The sequence below is a fragment of the Mus musculus genome, chromosome 11 (assembly GCF_000001635.26).
Source record: "Mus musculus strain C57BL/6J chromosome 11, GRCm38.p6 C57BL/6J".
Lineage (NCBI taxonomy): Eukaryota > Metazoa > Chordata > Mammalia > Rodentia > Muridae > Mus > Mus musculus.
This window is the reverse complement of record NC_000077.6, coordinates 64,876,276-64,900,387: the sequence shown is the minus strand read 5'-3', so window position 1 is coordinate 64,900,387 and position 24,112 is coordinate 64,876,276. Positions and strand designations below refer to the sequence as shown.

The 24,112-nt window shown below is 43.6% G+C and overlaps 1 long non-coding RNA gene across 1 annotated transcript in view; it reads left to right on the top strand.

The window, feature by feature from the left end:
* Window positions 1-1,304: 1,304 nt before the first annotated feature.
* The window catches only part of Gm12292, a 59,741-nt gene continuing 36,933 nt past the window's right edge, over window positions 1,305-24,112 (top strand). Inside the window, exons 1-2 of the long non-coding RNA XR_001780237.1 lie at window positions 1,305-1,446; window positions 3,108-3,240. This is a non-coding gene — a long non-coding RNA (predicted gene 12292). The remainder of the gene's footprint in view (window positions 1,447-3,107; window positions 3,241-24,112) is intronic.

Sequence of the window (24,112 nt, the reverse complement as noted above, 5' to 3'; positions counted from 1 at the left end):
GGAACGAACAGTACTTAATACAAACAGGGTTCCCAGCACCCTGTTCACTTAGAGCCTTAGCTTTTAATCTTCAACAAACCAAGTAGAGAAAATAACAGCTTGTAAAGGGCCAGTTTGTGAAGGAGTCAGGAACTGGTTATACTCTGGGGACACAGCCCCCCCCCCCCACCACCACCTCGAGTTTGGGCAGGAACTGACCAGGTAACTCATACTGGGCTTGTTTACAGTGATTTAGCTGTGCAATGCAGTTTAGGAGGCTGGCGAGCTTCTAGGCACTGAGAGGACCATTGTCAGCCCAAGAAGCAGTGGCAGCAGGCGCCCCTGCCCTCCAACAGAATGTGTCCTTTCTGTTAAAATGTCAAGCTTGTTTTAAAAGGGGCTTACGTTATTGTTATTTTCTTTAACAGGAGGCTTTGAGGTGCGAACTGAAGGGTGTTATTCCTCCACCGAATGTGACTGCTGGGTTACCCAGGGTGCCCGTGCCCTGGAATGAATGGGCACATTATGCCTGCCATTAAAAGTTGTGGCTCTTAATTAAAAACGTGATCTTGGGTCTTTATGGAGACATTGTTTAGGTTTTCTCTAGCTGTTAACACGTAATAAATCATTTTAAAAGGACCTTTTCCCCCTATCGCCCCGAATGGGGAGTGCGTTTTTTAAAAAGCAATTGGAAAATAAAACCGGGATTAAATTTCGTGTTTGACAAGGTGCTAAGGGGCTCAGCACCTCAGCTGGGGTAAGACAAGAGAGCTTTGCTTAATCGGCTACTGACCTCTCCTTGCTGACTCTGGCCTGGCCTGGTGGGTTCAGGCTGCCAGGGTGACACTGGTGTCAAAAGTTTAGCTTGGAGATGTCAGGACAATTTACAGACAGCCCACCTTCACCTCTGTTCCCTCTATTATATTGTGAGTGTAAAACCCGTGGTGGAGAAGGCACCTCCTATCATCATGAGCTTGCCAGGAAAGCTAATAAAGTGAGGAGCACGTGGGTCCGTGCGGGTGTGGGAGAGATCCCAAAATCACCCTCCCCCCACACTAAAGATCTTGTTCTCCTTCTATATTCCTGATACAGCTTTCTAATGGTTTCCAGTTCCTAAAGAGATCCCAGCCTTCCCCCAGATCACCCGAAAGCGTGAATCTGACTGGTGGTCTGGGCCTTCTGACTTATTGGACTAGGCTTACAGCCTTTGGCTGGCACAGTGGAGAGGAGACTGGGGGCTGAAGCAGGGCATGTAGCATGTTGCACCCTGTCTCTGTGCCCCGTGGCCTGCATTCTTCTGCAGAGGAGGAAGACAACGCTTCACCGAACTGTTACCAGATAAGAACGATAACAACTTGAAAGGGTTACTTGTCGCTGGTGCAGAAGCTGCTTGCTGTCTGGGTGACATCCTTTTAAGGCAGGAGCCTCGCTGTCGTAATTCCCTAGCTTGCCAGCAGAGGGCAGAAGGTACATCGGCTTTACAGCACCTGGCATACCTGGTTTCTAGACTGGCTTTTCCTCCGCTGTCCTGGCTATGACCTCCATGCCTGTGTGCTGTGGGGACCACACACAGCAGGCAGTGGTTTTTCCAACGTGTTTACTGAAGGAAATTTCAAGAGAAACCTGTAGAAATTAGAAAACATCGGATTTCTCATTCCATGTTACAGTCCATTCCAAATTTGACCTTGGCCTGCAACCTGCGTTTCTAATCTGCTGAGACCCCTTTCTTTGGAGTGCAACCCTGTGTCCCTGTCTGCCAACTTTGCTCCACACTTCAATCTTGCTTTTCTGTGCCATCTCTACCTCGGAATTCGCCACGACTCAGGCAGCGGTTCTGTGCTCTCAGATGACCGGGATGTTCTCGGTCTCTTTCTCTCTCTCTCTCTCTCTCTCTCTCTCTCTCTCTCTCTCTCTCTCTCTCTCAAGATTCCATGATAGATGCTTGAATCCAGGCTATGCTGGTCCACACTTCAGCTCATGCCCGGAAGTCAAGGCCAATGCACCTGTCTCCACATCTCATCTTTCCGCAAATCTAAGAAAGCTCTGTGCTCTTCAGCCAGCTGCCGCTCTGTTACCAACAGAGAACTGGACAAGGACCGAGAAGGATTGTAATACCGTCAGATTCCTAGTGTTACACTTCTTCATGTTATCATCAGATGAATCTTCTCTGTAGAAAAGTGCAAGATATATGGAGAAGCCCCTCTCCTCCAGCCCTGCTCCCTAGGGAGCAAGGCAGTGTGTGTGAATCTTTCTAGGTAGAAGTATGCCTCTATTCAAATTGATTTTCATTATTACTAATTATTAAATCATGTTTGTGTTTTATATATATATATATATATATATATATATGCACCACATATATGATGTGTTATATATTTTACATTTGTATATGCATACCATATTTGATAAAACTTTGGCATAGCATACCTACAGTGGTTATACATATATTGACAGTCAAGAATAGATACCAATCCTAAATTGAACATCTTTTTCAGTTCTTCTTGCATTGATCTCAGGGAACACTGTGAAATAAGAGGCAGGAAGGATGCAAGAACTGGGGGCTGAGAGGAGAGCTGTGAAGTGTTGTCTTCTTGGCAAGGCGTGGACCTCTCAGATGGGCACATAGCAGCTGTGGTCACCAGCATAAGACCTGATCAAACTAGGGAAACTGCCAGCTTAAGTGATATTGGCTGGGTTTACAGAGAGGGAAAAAAAAAGCAATATTTCATGTGGATTGGGGCCTGTCTTGGAAGAAATATATGGAGGAAGCTGGAAGGGGAAATAGAGATTAGATGTGATCATATTTCATTGAATATATGCAAAGATGTTCATGCTTAAAGGAAGTTATTTGTAAAGCACAGATGTACACGCCTACTATGAGAGGAGCCTAGGGACACAGCGAGCACTGTCTCTGTCCCTTGGGAGCACACACACTGGCTTCCTTGAATTTCCTCCTCACCTCCCTCCTCCCCACCAGCAGTGCTCCCATTTTCTCATTTCCTGTCTTTTCTCCCTAATTTAACACCATGCCCTTGTCTCTAAAAAAATGTATAGTTTTAAAATTTATGTGTTTTCAGCATCCTGTTGTTGAGATCTGCAATTTATTTGTTTTTTTTTTTTTTAATCAGGTAAGCTTCTGATACTTGTGTTAAGGTATCTTGTCACGTTTCATCTCCACTATTGATGACACTCCTTCATAGCACCAAAGAGCCAGTCACCCATCAATCGATGTCGGGCCCTCTCCTGCTTTCTCATATAAAGGTCAGACACCTCTTCTGTTGCATGTGTTTAAAAATGTCAATAACTGAATGGCTGACCATAATAACCATCTGTTCATTATTAACAAGGTACTATTCGTGTGTGTGTGTGTGTGTGTGTGTGTGTGTGTGTGTGTGTGTGTGTGCGCGCGCGCGCTATGGTTTGGGTACATGTCCCTGAAAGGTCCATATATAGAAGGCTTGGTCTCCAGTGATGCTTTGGGGAGGTGGTGACATCTTTAAAGAGTAGGGCTAGAAGCCAGGTCATTTGTCCTTACCCTTGAAAGGAATAGAGGGATCCTCTCCATAGACTGAAGCCTTAGAATTAAGCAGAACTTTTCTGCTTGTAAATTAATTATATTATATTATGTATTTTATAACAATTATGAAAACTAACTAATATTGTGTATGTGTGTGTGTGATTTCTGAAATACAAACATTAGCATTATACATGCTGTCAGGTATACAGGTATGACTGCTTAACATTAGAGATGCATTCTGGGAAATGTGCCCCTTGGCAATTCTGTCTTTGTGCAAGCATGAAAGAGTGCATTCACAGGACTCTGGGTGTCTGGGCGTCACCGGTGAACAACCCTCTGCGGCTGTTGTGGAGGAATGGAGATGTGCTAGGCGTGACACCCAGGGGGTGCTTGACAGCATGATAAAGCACACCGTTGTAGGGTGAACTGTGTAACCAGGAGAAACTCACTCCAGCTAACAACGGAAAGTGTAGTTTGCAACCGTCAAGGAGCATCCGACTGTACTTTTGAGTCTCCTGTGCGGTCTGTGTGGGATGCGCTGTGGTTTCATTATGCGGTGTTGGCCACTGTGTGTAATCACAAGTGCTGTGTTTTCACAGGCCTGGCAGCACAACAGCTTTGTTTACCCGGCACCAGCACAGACACTTGAGTGGCACAGTGTCACCCACCAGCAGACGGGAGGGGGTCTGTCGCTTCTGTGTGTGCCAGCTCCTTTATCTGGAGAATTGGGAACTGAGGGGATTCTGTCTGTAATGTTTTATTGCTATATTCTAAAAAGTTTAATGAGGGTTACACTTTCATGTTGTGTATGCGCGTGCATGTATGTGTGTGGTGGGGGTGGAGGAATTGGGTGGATGTGAAAGTCAGAGGACACTGTGCAGGAGGGGGATTGGTTCTCACCTTCTACCACGTGGTTCCTGGAAAAGCTGGGTTTGTCAGGCTTCGTGGCAAGTGCCTTTGCCCACTGAGCCATCTTGCTGGCTAGAGAAACAATCTTGAAGCTAAAGAGACTAAAAGTTAATTTTTAACTTTCAGTACTGCATATGCCATCTCTCCATCTTGCACCGTGTGTGTGTGTGTGTGTGTGTGTGTGTGTGTGTGTGTGTGTGTGTGGTTTGCTGGCCTTTCTTCAGGACCTCAGTGGCTGCCTCTACCTTTAGCTTGGGCTTGGTCAATTGTCATTCTATTAAGAAGCATCAATGGTGGAGCATGCCCTTAAGCCCAGAACTTGAGAGGCAGAGGCAGACGGTTCTCTGTGAGTTTCAGTCCAGCCTGATCTACAGAGTAAGTTCCAGGATAGACAGTTCTATTTAGAAAGACCCTGTCAAAAAAAAATCAGTAGACACTGCCCTTTGTCACTGCCATTCAACTCTACCATGCCTTAGCTGCTCTAAGGAGCCCAGTGTGGAAATGGAGTCTGTCTGTGCCTCAAGCCATAGGGTATCTGTAGTATACTCTGAAAGTCTGCAGTGAGAACAGTCATTTGAGTTTATCCAGCTGTGTCGGAGATGCTGCTGAGAGACACCTGACCTTTGAAATGTGTAGAGTGTCTTTGATTTTTATTTGTTTGTTTGATTTTGATTCTGTAGTGTGCATGTAGGGGATGGCTATCAGCTGGGCTAGCATTGTCCATAAGAAACATGGAGTATAAATCAATCTCTCTCTCTCTCTCTCTCTCTCTCTCTCTCTTTCTCCCCTCCCTCAATTTTTAAAAGGTTGAGATTTGGGGACTGCCCTCTGAAAAGTGACAACAGGAAAATTCATATATATATATATATATATATATATATATATATATATATACCAGCGTGGGTAGACATCTTGCTCTTGTAAAATGCAGTGGAGCCTAGGGTAAAACAGGATGGAGCCTCCAAGCTTCCATAGGAAGAAGCTGCCCTGCAGATAGCCAGGAATGGTGGGACACAGGTTGGGTCTTTGTCACCAGGTTGCTAAACTTCAGAAGCTATAGGTAATGAAGGAAGCCATCGTTCTCCACCTGAAGTTATTTGCAAGGACAATCGCCCACAAAGTCAAATTCTTAAAATACAATTACAAATGATTTTTGGTAAAGAAGAAACAGGGAGCCGTCTCCAAAATCAATGTGGCTAGACTTTCCGATTAATCCACAATCTGGAAGAACGTGTACAAGAAACTGGAGACAGGACTCGGGACGATCAGAGGTGGGCTGTGGGGGCGAGGAGGAGAGGAACATGCTGAGGCTAAAAGCACGCACGCAGGGTGTCTCTGAGGGTATGCCTGGGGTCTGAGAGTTAGTTAGGTCAGCGGATACAGTGATTAACTAGTGTGAGAGAGCTTGTGGGTTCCATGCCCAACCTCAAAAAACAAGAAGCCAGAAGGCACAGCCAGAGCAAGAATTGCAAGGGAAAGACACAGAGGGGAAAAAAAGGTGTAAAAGTGTTTTGTTCTGTTTTGTTTTCTATGTTTCTCTTCAAAAAAGAAACCAGGGCAGGGCTTGTGCTCAGAAGTTTTCCAGGAAAAAGTAGATTCCATGGTGTGTGTGTGTGTGTGTGTGTGTGTGTGTGTGTGTGTGTGTGTGTATGTGTGTTTGTATGTATCTGTGCTTTGTTGTTGTTGTAGTGTGGTGCCTTTTGTCCTTTTAGGGTTTTGTTTTGTTTTGTTTTATTAAATTTTGGTTTGAGAGTGAGAAATAGCATGAAATTGGCTGGGTAGGAAGGTGTGTAACATCTGGGAGGAATTCAAAGAGAAGAGAGAACATGAAAAAATATATTATAAGGATTGTTATAAAAATATAATTAATATTATATTTTAATAAAAATAAATGTTCCAAATTCTAAAAGTGGCTATTGAGACTATGAAGAGTAATTATGGATCACAGGGCCCCCAATGGAGGAGCTAGAGAAAGTACCCAAGGAGCTAAAGGGATCTGCAACCCTATAGGTGCAACAACAATATGAACTAACCAGTACCCCAGAGCTCTTGACTCTAGCTGCATATGTATCAAAAGATGGCCTAGTCGGCCATCACTGGAAAGAGAGGCCCATTGGACTTGCAAACTTTATATGCCTCAGTACAGGGGAACACCAGGGCCAAGAAGTGGGAGTGGGTGGGTAGGGGAGTGTGGGGGGGAGTGTATTGGGGACTTTTTGGATAGCATTGGAAATGTAAATGAGGAAAATACCTAATAAAAAATTAATTCTAAAAAAAAGAAAAGTAATTATGTATATTACTATTTAAATTTTACTACCACTTTTTCCCTTGGAGGCAGTATCTAGTGATGCTCTCTAGGTTTTTCTAGAACTTGGAATCCTCCAGCCTCAGCTTCAAGAGTTCTGGTGCGTGCCAACAGAAATTCTTCCTTAGCTGTTCCCCAGAACTAGTCCGACTTTGGAAACCGGGTAGACAGTTTTTTAAAAAAACGTTTTTATTATTTTTCTGCTTCAAAATAAGATTCATTGACCTCAAAGTTAACATTTCAAATAAACCTTCAGTGTCTGAAAGGAGCCCCTAGCATTAGGGCTAAGAGTCTTTACATACACGGTCCTTCAGCAATGTTTGGTTCTTCCAGTGTGAGGCTTTAAAGGGTTCCTGTCTGTTGTATTAGTCTTCATAATTTGCCTTCCTAGAATATTTTCCATTTTGTGAAAATAAAAATATAGGAATTGGAAGTTAGCTCAGTAGGTAAAATGCTTTCCCTCTAAGCATAAGGGCCTGAGTTCAGATCCCCAGAATTCCTGTGAAAAGCCAGGTGTGGGAGCTCATGCTGCTAACCCTAGCCTTGGGGGCAGAGGGCAGAGGTCAGAGACAGGCAGAGACAGGCAGAGACAGGCAGAGACAGGCAGAGACAGGCAGAGAGGCAGATTTCTGAACTCATTGGCCAGCCAGCCTAGGCCAATCAAAGATCTTCAGGGTCAGTAAGAAACTGTCTCAAAGATAAAGAAGGATGGTGAATAAGGAAGACCATGCCAACTCTGGGCCTCCACAAGTGAACAGGTGCACATAACACACACACACACACACACACACACACACACACACACACACACACACACACACACACTCAAACACAGTGTTTTTTTTTTTTTTAAGTTAAACAAAACTATTTATGGCTATGAATGGGAACACATGCCGACAGCCCTGTTTCAGATGCCAATTTGCCTGTGTTTTATTTTGAATTTAATTTGCATGACTTGTCTTTGCTTTTTCTCAGTCACACATAACACACATTTTAGATTTACAGAACAGTTGCAGAAAACACGAGTGTGTTCTCTGTGATGTCAAAGTTCTGACCAGTTATGTTATAGACAGTACCTTAACTTGGGTTTCTTAAATCAGGAGGTGGTATTGGGTATTTTTGTTTATTTGCTTTTGCTTTGTTTTGTTTTAAATCGGAACGGAACTACCATATAGGCACAATGCCTTCTGGGTACAGTAGTAGAGGGCATGGGATGCTGACATGCCATCCTGCTGCTGAGGTGAACTTTTGCCGCTTGGGTGAGGTCTCCTGAGTTTCTCCAATATAAGGCTGTTGTCTTTTGCATCATCCTCTGCTGAAGAAACACCTTTACACTATTCAAATACCCTGAATTTACACTATTCAAATACCCTGGATGTGCACCATTCAAATACCCTGGATGTGCACTATTCAAATACTTCTTTCTCAAGCCTGCAGGCAACCTTGTGATCTGTCAGCTGATCTTATCTCCAACAATGGCTGACATGGTCTCTTCTTGCCTCATTTCCTTTGCATTTATTAGCTGAAACCCTTCTGTAGGGAATGGCTGTCTCTTCTCTGTTTACCTTTGTTTATTCATTTAGTGTGTGTGTGTGTGTGTGTGTGTGTAGGCTCAGGGATATTTATTTCATGCCACCTTGTAATCCAATAATATTGTTTTCCTTGCTGTTCAAATTATTTGAGTCTTGGTTCTTGGGACCTTTCTCTGTGTCCTTTTGAGACATGTCCCATGTTTTCTTTCCTCTCCACCCCCAGGACTTTTGTATTGTGTTCTTCTTGCCCCAGCATGCCTTTAGTTCCATCTTCTACAAGAGCTGTCCATGGGTTCGGGTATTTACTGGGAGCTTAAGACGTGCTGGACCAAGAAGGCCAGGTGTATGGAAATTATTAGAGTAGTTAGTATGAACTCAAAACCCTTTACTAAAAATTACCATTTAGGAAGACCTATCTAGGTTCTGGGTGTGACCATTGCTGCTGCGGTTTTAGGATGAGTTTTAGATCCTTTCGTGGAGAGAACTTGATGGTGCATAAATGCCTGCCAACACACATAGGCACACCATCTGCTCATGTATTCATACCTGTGTATCTATTGTAAAATTCCCCATGATACCAGCACCTCTAACTCCAATCCAGTCATCCCCACGTAGCTGATGGTGGTACAGTACAGTAGAGATTCAGGCCAGACCCTGAATATGATGTATGTATATGTGCACCTGTATAGTGTATATGTTGAAAAGGTTTGATTGTACATTATCTGCACAATCAATATAAATAATAAAACTACTAACAGAACGGAATCCATAGAACAGCATGCTGCAATAACTTACTGAAATTTTACAAACCATTTATTTCTACACTTTATGACTTAACACTTCTCATCTATGTCAGACAGAGATAACAGGAATCCTGGGAGGAAGACGGCAGAGAGAGACAACTGTGGGGTGTCACTCATTATGTCCCCATTTATCTTTGTCTGTCACCTCTGTCTCGTGGGATTACTTATTTAACACTAGAATATTCAGAGGTTGTCAGAGATTATTAACCCATATGTGAGAAAAACTTTACTCTCTCAAGTACAGATTCAATGCCCGTGCTCTTAAAAAAGACTTGTTTACTTTTATTTTATGTGTGTGAGTGTTTTGCCTCTGTGTATGTGTAGGTACCACATGCATGCAGTGCTCATGGAGGCCAGCAGAGGGCATCGTGACAATCGTGAGCCATCATAATAGGTGCTGGCAACTGAACCAGCAGGAAGAAAATCAAGTGTTCTTAACCACTGAGCAAACTCTCCATCCCTGATGCCTAATTCTTTGCTCTTAATGTCCTGTCCCATTCTTCTTTCCCAATCTAGTTAAGGTGATTTTCTTCTTGATCTCCTTCATGGTGACAGCTTTCATTAACAAAATACAATACAGTATGTGTATTTTGTGCAACCAACTTTCTGTCTTGGGCTGTCTTTGTTTCTGAACTGATTAAAAAAAAATTAATGCAGTAAAATAAATTCATTTTCACAGATATACAGAAACATCTTCCACTACTGCAAGGACCAGACAGGTTTCTTCAAGGCAAAGTCTCTCAGTGCTCCTTTTTATCAACCCTTCCCCCACAACTTCTGGGAACTGAGTCTGAGCTTTGTTATCAGTGGTTATACTTTTTCCAGATTAACCATTAATATACCTACCTTTGTATATGTAGCCTTTGTCTCTAGCTTCTATCTATAGCTGTGTCTCTCAACCTGTGTGTTACAGCCTTCTTTGGGCGTCAAATGACTCATTCACAAGGGTTACCTAAGACCATTGGGAAACCCAGATATTTACATTACAATTCATAACACTAACAAAATTACTGTCCAGTACAAACTTACAAAGTAGCAATGAAATAATTTTATAGTTGGAGTCATCACAACATGAGGAACCGTATTAAAGGGTTGCAGCATGAGGAAGGTTAAGAACTACTGCTTTGCAGAGAAATGCATTCAGAAGGCACTCGTATATAGCAGTACTTACTGCTTTTCACTGTGTAGTTAGTGGTGTTTGAGTGTAGGGGATACCGAAGTTTGGTTATCAGCTTCTCGTTAAAGGCTACTTGGTTTGACTTAACTATTGATTGATTTAAGGCTTAGTTGTTTGTAAGGAAGATATCTAGTGAAATCCCCGCTCTGATGGACTTTTAGACTCATGAGGTTATTTTCCTCCTCCAGAGCAGAATCTTGCCATCTCTGATCTCTGCTCCTCCCAGCTTCCTCCCATCTGCAACCTCTTCCCTCATTCACCATCAATCAAAGCCCGGTGTCGGGCCACACAGTCTGTTTCATCACACTCTCGCTGTCACTTAGAGGGGAAAGGTCCCCCAAAGTATGCATTAGCGATATTCAAACAGCCCTTTCCAGGGGAGTGTTTCATTAGACTGTCCAATCACCTGGCTGTTCCAAGAGAACCGATACCCTGGCATCAGTAAATGGCTGCACACCCTCTTCATGAGATGAGAAAGGGAAGTTTTGATTGCTGCAAGCCCTAACTTTCAAGTTTCACACCAGGTTGTTGTACATAGAAAGCGGGACCATCTGTGCTGGAAGAGTGTGATCGCTGACTGCAAGGCTCTGCCTTTGCAGGAAGCCAACACACGTTTCTTCCACTCGGCAGGATGGCAGCGGGCTGAGGCCTGTGACAGAAGAAGGCCAGAGCTGGTGGAGACTTAGTGGCTGTTTCTTCAGGGGCACTTCCTGATCACTCTAAGTTCTTTCTCAGGGGCAGGGTTCGGAGCCAGGTAACCCAGGTCATCAAACAGTAAGCCAGTTCTCATTGTTAGGACCTTTTCTTTCAGTCTGTACTGTGTTAGGCTAGATTTGGGTTCCCGTGACATTCTCCCCAAGTATTATTCCTGGTAGTGTGCTGCATTGTGCAACAACAGGGATTCTGGAGTGTAACTTAGGATGCTAATCAGCTGGTTGTGAGATCTACAGATTATTTGATACCAAACTCAACATACACACACACACATACACACACATACACACACACACACGAGAGAGAGAGAGAGAGAGAGAGAGAGAGAGAGAGAGAGAGAGAGAGAGAGAGAGAGGAGAGAGAGAGAGAGAGGAGAGAGAGGGAGAGAGAGGAGATAGAGGGAGAGAAAGAGAGGAGAGAGAGGGAGAGAGAGAGAGGAGAGAGAGGGAGAGAGAGAGGTGAGAGAGAGGAGAGAGAGAGGAGAGAGAGAGGAGAGAGGGAGAGAGAGAGAGGAGAGAGAGAGAGGAGAGAGGGAGAGAGAGAGGAGAAAGAGGAGAGAGAGGAGAAAGAGGAAAGAGAGGGAGAGAGAGGAGAGAGGGAGAGAGAGGAGAGAGAGAGAGAGAGAGAGGAGAGAGAGGAAGAGAGAGAGGAGAGAGAGAGAGAGTCAATTTTAGACTTGGTGTTAGAGGGGCCTCATCTAGTCATTAAAGCCTTAAAACAAGAGCTTTATCTCTCTGTGATAACACAGGAAAAGCTGGGGATTCAAGGTTACAAAGGATGAGGATGGTGCTGCTGGCTTAAGGATGAAGGTCAGGCTCTATGGAACCTGGAAGTTCCATCCTACAACCACTAGGATCTGGCAGTGCTGGCAGAGTTTTCAGAGTTTACACAGTGATGTCATACTTTTAAGAGCCAGAGCAGAAGACCCTGTGGCTCAAGCTGTGTCTGCTTGACAATGTAGTGCTCAGGTCACTTCAGCTGCACCCAGAGCCACCAGCAACTTCCAGCTCTCCCTGGCTTTCACATCCAAGTGCTGGTTTGGGACCTCCTCACTCTCCTTTAAGATTCTCAGAGCAACAGCCCCTCTTGTCTCCACTGGATGTCACCTGTGCTCCAGCCACCTGTTTGCCTACTGATCTACTTCTTGACTACCTTGTTAATGTCCCCTGTGACATATGGCTGACCAGTCAACCAGTTTGTACAGGACTAATGGTTCCCCAGGACAATGAACTTTTGTTTGAAACTTGACTGAACAAACTACGAAAATTTATTTATTCATGAAGTCTGATAATGGCAAATATTTGTCTCTCTAGCCCTCTTTGCAGTCTCATCTTGGATATATGATATAATACTGGAGGTAGGGGAGTTCACAAAGAAAGTTCTGGGCTGTGCACGGTGGCACGTGTCTTTAATCCCAGTGGTTAGATGCACAGCAGATGCATCTCTGAGTTCAAGGCTACCCTAGCCTATATAATGAGTTCTAGACTCCCTAGGACTACATAATGAGATGTTATCTATAAACAAAGAGAAACAGGGCTGACAAGATGGTTCAATGCACTTTAGTTCTAGTCTCAGCACACACATCAGGTATCTCACAACCATCTCCAGCTCCAGGGGCAGCTGACACCTCTGTGGACACCGGCACTCACATGAACAGATCCTTCCTGGTGCATATAATTTACAAATATAGATAAGATAAATCAGTAAACTCCTGGGAATTAGCAGAGAGGCACAAAAACAAAGGATGGTTTCTCTGTCTTTGGATATATGAAGGAAGATAGGATGCTTGGAATCAGTCAACTTGTGATCAAGAGCATTTAAACTCAAGGGTCTAGTCAAGACATGGGCTGAGGATAAAAGATAGAAGTGTGGATCTTGAAGATATGCCTAGCTAGCATAACCAGTCTACAGCTACCTACCGACTTCTCAATATCTTGGTATGAGAAAGAATATTGCTGGGTTGCTTCTGGCTATATACCTCAATTTCTATAAATGAAAACCTCCTTGAAGTTAGGGCACAAACTCCTCCCCTTACACTCATGAGCACTATAGAATGCAGTTTCCAGGCCCTGCCCTCTTGTACAGCACTCCTTGTCACTAAGAGTCTCATTTTCTGCTCATGTGAAATTATAGGGTATAACAATTAAGTTCCTGTCAAACACTAGGGCCAGGGTTAAGAAAGTAGACGGCCGAGTGACAAAGAGACTGTAAGGAGAGCTTAGGAGAGAGAGAGGCAGTTTATCAAGCCAACTTCAGAGCTATTATCTCATGTCTTTGAAGAGCAAAGGCCCAGGAGGAGTTGCGGGTGTGTGTTTTGATGTGCTTTTATCCAGGGCAGTCTTGGGGATGTAACCCTGTAAGCCTGGGTGGTGGGGAGGAACTGCCAGCACACTCGGCATCTCTTGCTTTTCACTCTGGGTTTGGAGGCAGTCGGTGTGAAGGGAACGGGGAAGCTACGCCTCCCAGCAGGGCAACTGGACATATTAAAGGAAGGTATACTAGCCTGTGAACTAGAGGCAAAGCAAGCAGGAGTACTGGAGCTTAGATGGTGTCACATTTATCCCAAGTCTCTTCTTCTGACCCAGATCATGGAGATTCACTGGGTCTCACTCCTGTCCAGGGCTACGCTTTAGTCCCTAGCAGGTTGTATCCTGTACAATCCTGGATCTGTCTGCCTCTCTCTCTCCTCAATCTCAGCATGGAGGGTGCATCCTCACATACTGGGATGAGGCTGTTCTGGAATACTCATTCCAAACACCCATCCTGTACCGCTTCCCCCTCCGTCCTCTGATGGAGCACAGGAGTGGCCAATGCTCCAGCCCCAGCTTCTTCCTTACTCTATGCCTGTGCAGCTACTGCTCCTTCTATGGCATGCTTCCTAATGCTTTCCTGGTAAAGTCCTGCTTGTCACTTAGCACCAACTGAAAGTTGGCATCTCTCTTGAGTCCTCTTCTCATATAACTCCATTGAAATGCTGGGTACCTGGCTGAGTTCTTGGCATATGCAAAGTGCTCAGTGAGAGCCTACAGGGCTGAGCTGAGCTGAGCTGATGCAAGGCCAAGGCCACCTCTTTGCAGCCTCACATTTGCGTGTGAACCTGTTGTCGTCTCTCTATAAACACTTAGATGCCAGAGGGCAGTCATCAGGCATCTCTTCAGCCCGTGCTTTTCCTGACTTTTTCCTTGCTGACCACTGGCTATGTAAGTCTTAGATCATCAGTCTTTCTCAGGGTACATGCCCTTTCATACAGTTGGCCCACAACCAGTTCCATGAAGGATGTACATAGGAAGTTGGCATAATCTCCAGGTGAAAAATGAGTTTATGTTGGGGTTAGGTCGATGGGTGACATGGAGATATTGCATTATCTCTAGTTTAAATGCTTTATATAAAGCTTCCTCAGGTCAGAGGGAACGCGGTTTCTCTTGCTGTGGCTCTCTACTTTATCATTAGTGGAGGCTGACTGAGGTAATAAACCAGATTGGGACTGTCCCCAGTGGAACTGAGAAGGGCTAGAGAATAGGGGGATGCTATCATATTTGCTGAGGGCTACTGGCTGCTAGGCCTCTAGCACACAGTTCGTTCCCTGTAGTCACTCTAGGTCTCTAACTAGAAGCTGCTTGGCTAGGGTAGACTTGGACAACCCAAAGGGTAATCCTACATGAGCGGGATTCAGACCATGCAACACTAGTGATCTTCCTAGGTGTGATAATCACTTTGTTATCCAATGGAATACCCATGCTTACGTTTAACTCATTAATTATTCTCAACCTCTCCACTGTGAAATGGCACTTTTTTGATGTGTCAGTAGGTATGGAGTTCCCTTTTTGTCTCCTTGTTTGGGTTTCTGTGAATATGTGCTTTGGTGTGTGACGTTCTCTTGTGCCTGCCTGTTTGGGAATGCGCTTTGAAGTGTTTGTGTTTTGTTGTTTATGCCGAGTGTGCACTGGGCTTGAGTACTGTGCTTGGTATGTGGCACAGTGTGTTCTCTCTATGTTTGTAAACTGTGTGTTTTATATAAGTATTGAGGTGTTACAGGTATTAGAGGTGTTATGTGTGCTATCTTATGTGTGTGGAGTAAGTGTGTTGAGCTGTGTTTTGTGTTTTGGCTGTTTGTGTTATATGCTTGTCTGTTGTATCTGTTTAGGGCATGTGTTATTTTAGGCATGTGTCTTGTTGTGTAGGTGGATATTAATTTGTCCTATGAGCTCTAAGTGTGTGTGTGTTATGTATTTAGAATGTGCATTGAAAATTTACTGTTTTGTTGTATTGAGTGTGTGTGTTATACATCTATGTTGTATCTGTGTTTGGGGTGAGTGTTTCATTGTATGTTGTGTTTGTGTAAAGATGTTGTGTGGGTGTGTGTGTTGGCAGCTGGGATGAATTTGTAGTATGTGTGAGTATGTGCATCTCTCTCTCTCTCTCTCTCTCTCTCTCTCTCTCTCTCTGTGTGTGTGTGTGTGAGTGTGTGTGTGTGTGTGTGTGTGTGTGTGTGTGTGTGTGTTGGCAACAGAGGCGAATGGGTGGGTGGGGGAAGAATGTGTCTTTTCACTAGGAGCACTAGGGACACTGAGAATCTCTAAATCCTTAATCTCTTCACCCAAGATTAAGCAAATAAAACTGTTGGTATGAAGAAGTCAGATTCTTGATGACTCCAAAGAGACATCTGTGAGTGAGCCAAGGAGCTTAGCTTCCTATCAGCTGGGTGATAAAGGGGCTTGGGCTCTGAATGACAGTTGGAGCAATATGCTCTAATCCGATTACCAAGAGACACAGTGTCACTCCATATTAATGGCAGATTTTTTAAAACGGTGCTAAAGAGTTAGTGTTCATCATCCAAGACTTCAGTAATTGCTTAAAAAGAAAATAATGCTTATCTAAGGCCCCAGGCTAAAGGACAGGAGGTGGGACAGCTGGGGCAAGGGAAAGAAGGCTCATATCCCAATAAGAGTTCCTTGTTCCCCAGGGCTTCATCTGAGCTGTCAGCTTCTCTCCATTCAGAAGAGAGGCTGGGGAGACTGTAGGGCACAGTGCTATGGCTGAGTGAGGGGTCAAATCTAAAACCCAGCAAATAATGTTTGGATTTCTGTAGGTGTGCTTTAACTACCATGGGGAAGGCAATTCTCCACCGTAAAGCTATGGGATTCAGCATCTTTAATGTTTAACTTACTTTGTAGGAAAAGATATCAACATGGTGGGAAAGAATAGAGAAGCCTGATAATCACTGGGGATGCCCATGGAGACGCCAGTGTGAGACAGGACATAAGGATACAATTTTCAGGTAACAAACACTCTTGAGGCCTGGATTACAACCACTTGGCTGTTTCCAATCCAAACCGGGTCCTTAAAGCCTGAGGCACATTTCCCAGCAGCCAGGTCAATGATGTGTGCATTCCCTTAATGGAAGACTTATTCTGGGAGTATCCAGAAATTTAATGGGATGGATCGTGCTTTGAATATAACTTCATGTGGAAAGTGATTGGCAAATCATGTCACTATAAATACCCTTAGCTTGGGTGTGTATTGAGACATGCCTAGTGAATTTGGGACACTGTTTGGATGCATTCTTTAAAGAAAGGGCACCCAACATTTGTGAAAGAACTGAGTTTGCTCACAGGCCTGGGCTGAAAAGTCAGCTACCTTATTGAGTAGCAATAAATCACTTGCAGTTCTGGTTAGAAATCAAGATGATATAGTTCCAGAATCTGTTTATCTGGACATAGACATGTAAGATGATCTTCCGTTCCTATTTCTCCCTCTCTCATTTTAGCAAGTTGGAGACACAGGGAAGTCTTAGCTAAGTTTGTTAACCACTTTCTTCAGGAAACCTCCATTGTTGGTCCTACAGGGAATCAATGATCTCTGAATTGAGTAGGCCACTAGCATCCTTTCGGGCTTCTCAACTGGCTATGTAGATTCCTAGCCCCACTCCAGACTCAACCAGAATTTCACGATCATAGCTCCCCATTGAAAGCTGGTCATCTGCCAGGTCTGTGAAATGTTGATACTGGGCATCTCGGGGAAGATTTTTGACCCATGAAACCATACCTGAAAACTGCTGGGTTTCCTTTTATCAAATATCTCTTTGGGGGATACATAGGATCCGAAGTATAAAGAGTAAAAGTATTCACTTGCCTGAACCCATCCTTGTTTATGCTTTACAGCTGAGGAATGGAAGACTCTGAGAAAAGGAATGTCTTGCCCATAATCTCCGATTCATTGAAGGGGCAGAACCAATATTCAAACTCATTGTTGAACCTCCAAACCCCACAGTCCTCATCTGTATGAAACATACAAGAAAGGGGGAAATTTGTAGGTTATGCCTCATGGCTCATCTCTTCTGGGTGGATTTTATCTATATGTGTGCCTGCTTATCATGGTTACTTTCTATAAGATGTCCCTCTATAGAAAACAATCAACATCATCCTTTAGACACATACAAACTTAACTGCCTGTGAACATGAGTCAGAAGTTTGAGCCTTGGAGTTAGCCCACCGGAGACGCTCATCATCCTGAACACAAGAATTGGATGCACAGTTAATGTAGCTAAGGGAAGTTAGACTGTCTGAGTCAAAAAGAAAACGTGCCTCTTCCCCGGAAAGCTGTGATTGATGTAAGCGAAGGGGTAGTCTGAATTAAAGAGTAGTGGACAATTTAAGTCAAGGCACCGGGTGACTGCAGGTGCACATGCATTCTCTAGGCAGAGTTCAATATAAATGGTGACAGCAGTAGTTGGGGGAGAGTGGGAGACACAGCTCCATGGTGCTGTCTGCAGCAGCCTGAGGCCTGAGGTGACCTCTTTTTAGAGATACTCCCTTCCCACTCAGGCGAAACCTGGATTACTGACTTTCCTGGAGAAAAAGATGTGAGGACCAGCGAGTATGAGAATTTGTTAAGAAAAAGGTTGGCAAATATTTAAGCAAAGGCACTAAAAGGAAGACAGTCACTTCAGAAAAACCCAGTGTACCCACCTGCATGGGTGTGGGCTTCTCAAGAAAGCCTTGCTTAAGAGGAATCATTTTATTATCTCAAGAAACCAAAAGAGTAAAAATAAATAAATAAATAAATAAATAAATAAATAAATATTAAAAAAGAAGAAAAAAAGAAGGAAGGAAGGAAGGAAGGAAGGAAGGAAGGAAGGAAGAGTTTTAGCATCAGCGATTGTAGTGGCTTCTAAAGGAGTTCTTTCCCCCCTTTCTCTTTCTCCTCTAAGTTTGGTTAAGTAGGTCTTAGGGTAGTGCTGAGGTACGATGCATGTGATTACAGCTGATAGAGCAAATCTATAGATCAAGGATATTGGGTAAAGGAACTAAAGCAAGTTTGTAATGCAAAACTTGTAGCCGAGTTTGTGAGATTTTCGTAAACATTCAGGGTTGGAGCTAGATAAAGTGTAAGAGATGTAGAGATACAGAGATGTGAGATAGAGATATATCTCTTTAAAAGAGATATGATATAAAGGTATAGATTCATACTCAACATTCTTACTTGAAATATCCACATAAAAACTATTATTTTTTAAAATGACTTATTTATTCTTATTTTATGTGTATTAGTGTTTTGCCTACATGTATTTGTCTGTGTGAGGGTGCCTGATCCTCTAGGGCTAGAGTTGTAGACAGCTGTGAATGCTGGGAAGATCCCGGGTCCTCTGGAAGATCAGCCAATGCTCTTAACCACTGAGTCATCTCTTCCACCCCAGGGCTATTTTGATGTGGGCACTCATCACAGCAAATTAACTGTGGTGGAATCGTAAGTTTGAGGTGGTAAGGGATGCCAACCAGGTTCTGGAGTGAGAGACTCCTTCCCTATTTCATGTCCTCTCAGTCTTCCCTGACTTTCTGTTCTGCCCCAGTGGATTCTAAAGGCTATGGCAAGAATGGACATTGGGCCAGAGGATAACCATGCGGACTGAGCTGATGGCTGAGGGCAGTGGAATCGGTGGGAGGTCTTCTCACATGTGCAGCAAGGAGTAAAAGTCAGAGGAAGAAGAAGAGATAGCAAAATTATCTGGGGAGCTTGTTTATGAAGAGACCTAAAGTAGACAAGGGAACAGAGGGATGGAAAGAGGAGAGAGTGTTTCACAAAGGTAAACCTAGGTGAGAGATCTCATCTGCGTTTGAAAGGCTCTTATTTAAGTCACAAGCTGGGGCAGTTGTTGAGGGTGGAGGGAATCTTGTCAAATGTCTCCAGTTGTGTTGCAAATACACTGGGAGTCATTCACTCTGGACAATAGTAGATTAAAGCCTGCTATGTTGGTGGTGATGTTTGCAAACCTGTAGTTCAATCATACACGCCTACCCAGTTGTATCTGAAGCAAAACGGGAGGTGTTCTGAAAGACAAGTCAGCTCCTTCTCTGATGTTGGCAGTCATCAGAGTCTCCTGTTTTTAGGGAGCAGGTGATCACCACTGTCTTTTTATATAACCACGTACAAAAATCTCTTTTAAATGGTAAGAACTGGGGCGATAGATGAGTAAAGAAAAGCCAAGGGTGCAGCTAAGAATCAACCCGTAGATGTCAGTAGAATCAAAAGGAAGTAGCTTATAGAAGGCAGATCCCACAGTGCTCCCAGAGTCAGCCCAGGGCGCCAGGGCATCTGCGTTTGCTCTTTGTCAGCAGAGGCTGTGCAAGCCTTTCAACAGGCATCTCACCCTTCAGATTTTCATGTCAAAGGCCAGCTGCCGTTTTCTGCTTGCCTTGGTGGCAGTTTGACAGCCAATATCTCACCTCAAATCAATGCCCTCTGCCAGTCATGGCCACGGTGGTGACCTCCTAACGTCTCAGTTCTGAGAAATGTATTCTTTTCAAGTTATTCGGGCTGCTGGTGGAGGGATTGCAGGGAAAAGGAAATCCTACCTGGTTTGTTGGTTGTTGTCACAGTGAGGTGAGAGCAAGCTCATTCCTTCTCCAGTCTCCTGGCACCTGCAATGGGTGGGGTTTAAAATGAGAGCCCAAGAAAACAAAATATGCAGAGAATTTAATTGGACAGTAGTTGATAGCTAGCTCTTTAGTAGGTTCTCAGAAACTATTTTCTGATATAGTTTTCCTTCTTCCTTTTTTTCTTCTTTCCATATGTCTCTCTCCTCTTCCCTCTTTCTGTCTCCTCTCCTTCTTCTCTCTATGCATGAGAAAAGAACTTGGAATGACAATTCATCATATAACTAACTGTCTACAGAATATTCCAGTAGAGAAGATCCTCTTAATTGCCATGGTAGTTGCTTCCTTTATTACTATGACCAAATGACTGAGTGGAAGCAGTGTAGGGGAAGAGGGACTTACCTGGGCTCACAGTTTGAGGGGATCCAAGTTCCTAATGGCCAGGATGGAATGGTGGTATGGCCGAGTGCTGCTGTGTGATACTAGAAGCTTCTCATATCTGGGAGAATCAGCCAGTGCCACCAGATGGGAGCCACAGAAGCCTATAGGGACCAACCAAGAAGCAAAGTGGATAGACTCAGTTACTTATAATCAAAGCTCCTCAAAAACATCCTCTGATAGTATTTTGAGGCTCAGATTCACACATAGTCATAATTTTAAAGGATTAGGCTATGAGAATTGCCCAATATTCCAAATCTTTACACAGAAGGCAAACTTGTATCCTAGGCAAATGAAGTAAGTTTTCAGCAGACAAGCATTGACTGGCCTAATCCTCCACTTCCCTGAAGGAAGCTGCGTTCTTTTCCTCAGTGGCTTTAGTTTGCATCAGTCCTTGGCTGAGTCTGAGGATGCAGAGTGCCTATGGAAGGCCAACTTCATTTGCATGCTGCCATTTACCTTGGGTTCTGGGACACTCTTTCACTTTCTTCACAGTTACTCCTCTTGCCTCTGAGTATACAGTCTCAATTTGGTACCTGACACCAACTTCCCTTCAGGCTCAAGTTGAGTTTCTGTGATCTTAGTCCCGTGTCTGATGCTGAGGCTTTCCTTCCCTGTTAGGGGTTGCCACAGAGGGTCTTGGTCTTTGTCCTGTGTTACTACATCAACTCTCACTTGGATGTCTTCCCACTTGCCCTTTACCCCAAATGCCTGTATCTTTTATCAACTTCTTTCCAGGTTAATGGCTCCAAGGTTTTGCCTGGGATGGGGATGGGGGCATCTTTGGAACTTGTTGACTTTTTCTTATTTCAATTTTTGAAAATGAATTACTGATATTTTCATAACTATCTTGAGGACCCTTGTGTTTCCAAAGAGAAATGTCTAATGCTAGCTGAACGATAAAATTTGTACTAAAAAAAAAAATGAAGAAATCGATTTACACAAGTCCTTGTGTCTTTAAATGTAGTTCATTGGACTGGACTATAATTCTGCCCTGTCCCCAGCTCAAAGTAACAAGAGAGAAAAATGAACAAGAGGATGAAATTACAAAGTACTAAGACATTCCCAAATCACAGGAAGATGGAAGGTTGTTGAGAGTTACCTGCTGAGAGAGACCTGGAGAATGTGGAGAGGAGCTCACATCCAGGCAAAGTGTCGCTTGCTGACAAGGGTGCTATGCAGAGTCCCTGGGGGCTGAGGTTGCGTTTCATTGGGCCACTGGTGTTTATTAATCAGGCCTTGTAACATTTGAACTCTGTGCTTGTTGACTGTGGAGCCTACCATTCCTTCTAGCTCTTTTAAACATATACCTTGAAAACAGGTAAGGGTCACGCAGAAAGTATTTCTTTGGGTTCTGTTTCAGCTATTAGTTAAACTGCTTTTATTTTATTTTATTTTTTTATTATTATTTTAGAGACATGGTCTCAATCTATAGTCCAAGGTGGCCTTCAACTCACTATGTGGACTGAACTGGCCTTGAACTTGTGGCAATCCTCCTACCTCTGCCTGGGGCTATATGTAAAAACTACAAAGCTTTGTGAATTTCCCTAGAGTTCAGTATTGATGTTTAAGTAGTACAAAGTTGCTACATCCACTCCAGTAGTGACAAGTGCAACAGGCCTGAAAACCTGGGTGCTGTCCCGAGGCAAAAAGTTCACAGAAACTTAATCTCCTGGAATCATGGTATCCTGTATAAAGAATGCTCCAATGTCCTCACTTTAGTTGGTAAACGGATCTGTGTGTTTTCCCTTAATATTGTTTTATTACAAGTGCTCCTAAGGATTGATATTTTGACATATAGCTAAGTTAGATTCTAGGCAGTCCTTGATCCGACCTTGGACATGGATAGCTAAGTTACTGCCCTACACAGAAATTTACCATTATCTAGGAAGAAGGAAGTTTGTGATCTAAGAAGGAATGAGAGTAGATACTTAGAACTGTAGATAGCTGAGTTACACCCATACACAAGTCTTTACAATGGCCTAGGGGGAAGGTAGACTATTCAATAGACTAGAGTAGGAACTATGGCAAGGGCACGAAGCCCTTGCCCCTGGCTTCTAAGATTAAGTGGACCTTAGGTGGAGCTGTTTTTGATCCCAGTTGTTAACATTGAATTTTACCCAAGTTGGTTTCTGCCAGTTCTTCTGTGTTTGCATTCCTCTCTTTTGTGTAAGAATCCAGTAACCTCTTTGTCCCTTGCTGATGTGTCACCCAACTTCCCTATTTTCTTCTGTATAAGATGTTTGATGCTTGATTTGACAAATTACATTCAGATCCACACTCCCTTGTGTCAGGTCTGTCTGTCAATTCCCACCGACTCCTTGCCCACCTGTGACCAGAGACCCATTCCACGCAGACAAGGGACCAAGAGGGTCTGCAGCACAAAGTTATTTCCTAATAACTGTGATTTGAAATTTTATTTCCCTTTTATACCAATAGTTAAAATGGCAGTAGGTTAGTCTTATAATTTGGTTGAAATTTCATTTAACTTTCTCCCCCCCACCCCACCATGGCCAAAGAAGGTGTTTTTCCCCCTACATAGCTAAAGACTATAGTATGAATCTTTTGTCTTTATTGGGGAATTGATTTAGCTTCTTTTAATTTCTTTTCTCTTTTCTTCCTTTCTTTTTTATGGTGCTTGGGATAATTGACTTTAAATTTTCTTAGATATTTATTTATTTTATTTTATACGTGTGAGTGTTTGGCCTGCATGTGTGTCTGTGTACCCCACGTATGCAGTGCCCATAGGGGTCAAAAGGCATGGTACTTGACTTACAGATGGCTGTGAGGTGCCATGTGAGTGCAGGTAATGGAACTCTGGACCTCTTCATGAGGAGTCAGTGCTCCTGAGCCATCTCTCCAGCCTGACAACTTCTGTCTTAGTTAGGTTTCCATTGCTGTGAAGAGACACCATGACCAAGGCAACTCTAGTACAACATTTAATTGGGGCTGGCTTACAGGTTCTGAGGTTCCATCCATTATCATCATATTGGGAATCATGGCAGAATCCAGGTAGGCATGGTGCAGGAGAAGCTGAGAGTTCTACATCTTGTTCTGAAGGCAAACAGAAGAAGGCTGCATTCCTGGCAGCTGGGAGAAGCATCTCCAAGCCTACCCCAAAAGTGATACACTTCCTTCAGCAAGACCACATCTAGTCCAACAAGACTGCACCTTACAATAGTGCCACTCCCTGGACCAAGCATGTTCAAACCACCACAATTTCCTTTTAAAAAACATTCTTAATTTGCCTATAATTCTTTGTCTACTGTAAAAGGCTTATGAGATCTCCCCCTTCCGAGTCATCATGTCTGTGGGCATCATCCTTCTTTGGAACATACTTAGGCATCTACACTGATGAGACTTCATGTGTGTAGCTTCTACTATGTGATTAATTCTGAAATCATATACATACAAGTAGTATTTATGGACTGACCAGGTTGTTTAAATAATTAGAAACACACACACACACACACACACACACACACACACACACACACACATTAAAGAAATAGAGGCCCTAAATTTGAGTAAGAGAAATGAGGGTGCATGGGGAAGGTTGGAGGAAGAAAGGTTGGAGGAGGAAAGGAAGAAGGAATGATGCAATTATATTTTAGTTAAGAAAGTATTAACACAGAATTTAAAAGCAAAAGCATTTATTTCCTGGGAGCTGTATCCATGTGTACATTGTGTTTTTATTGGGCCGTCCCCCCTGCTCTCCTTCTCCTGCTCATCTTCCTCATGCCCCACCCCCTTAGCTTGCCTCAACACATTCTCCTTACAACTTAGCATCCTTTCTATTTGTTATAATCCAATGACTCCAGCTAGTGCTCCCCATATACAAATAGATGTGGGTTTCTCCCGTGGA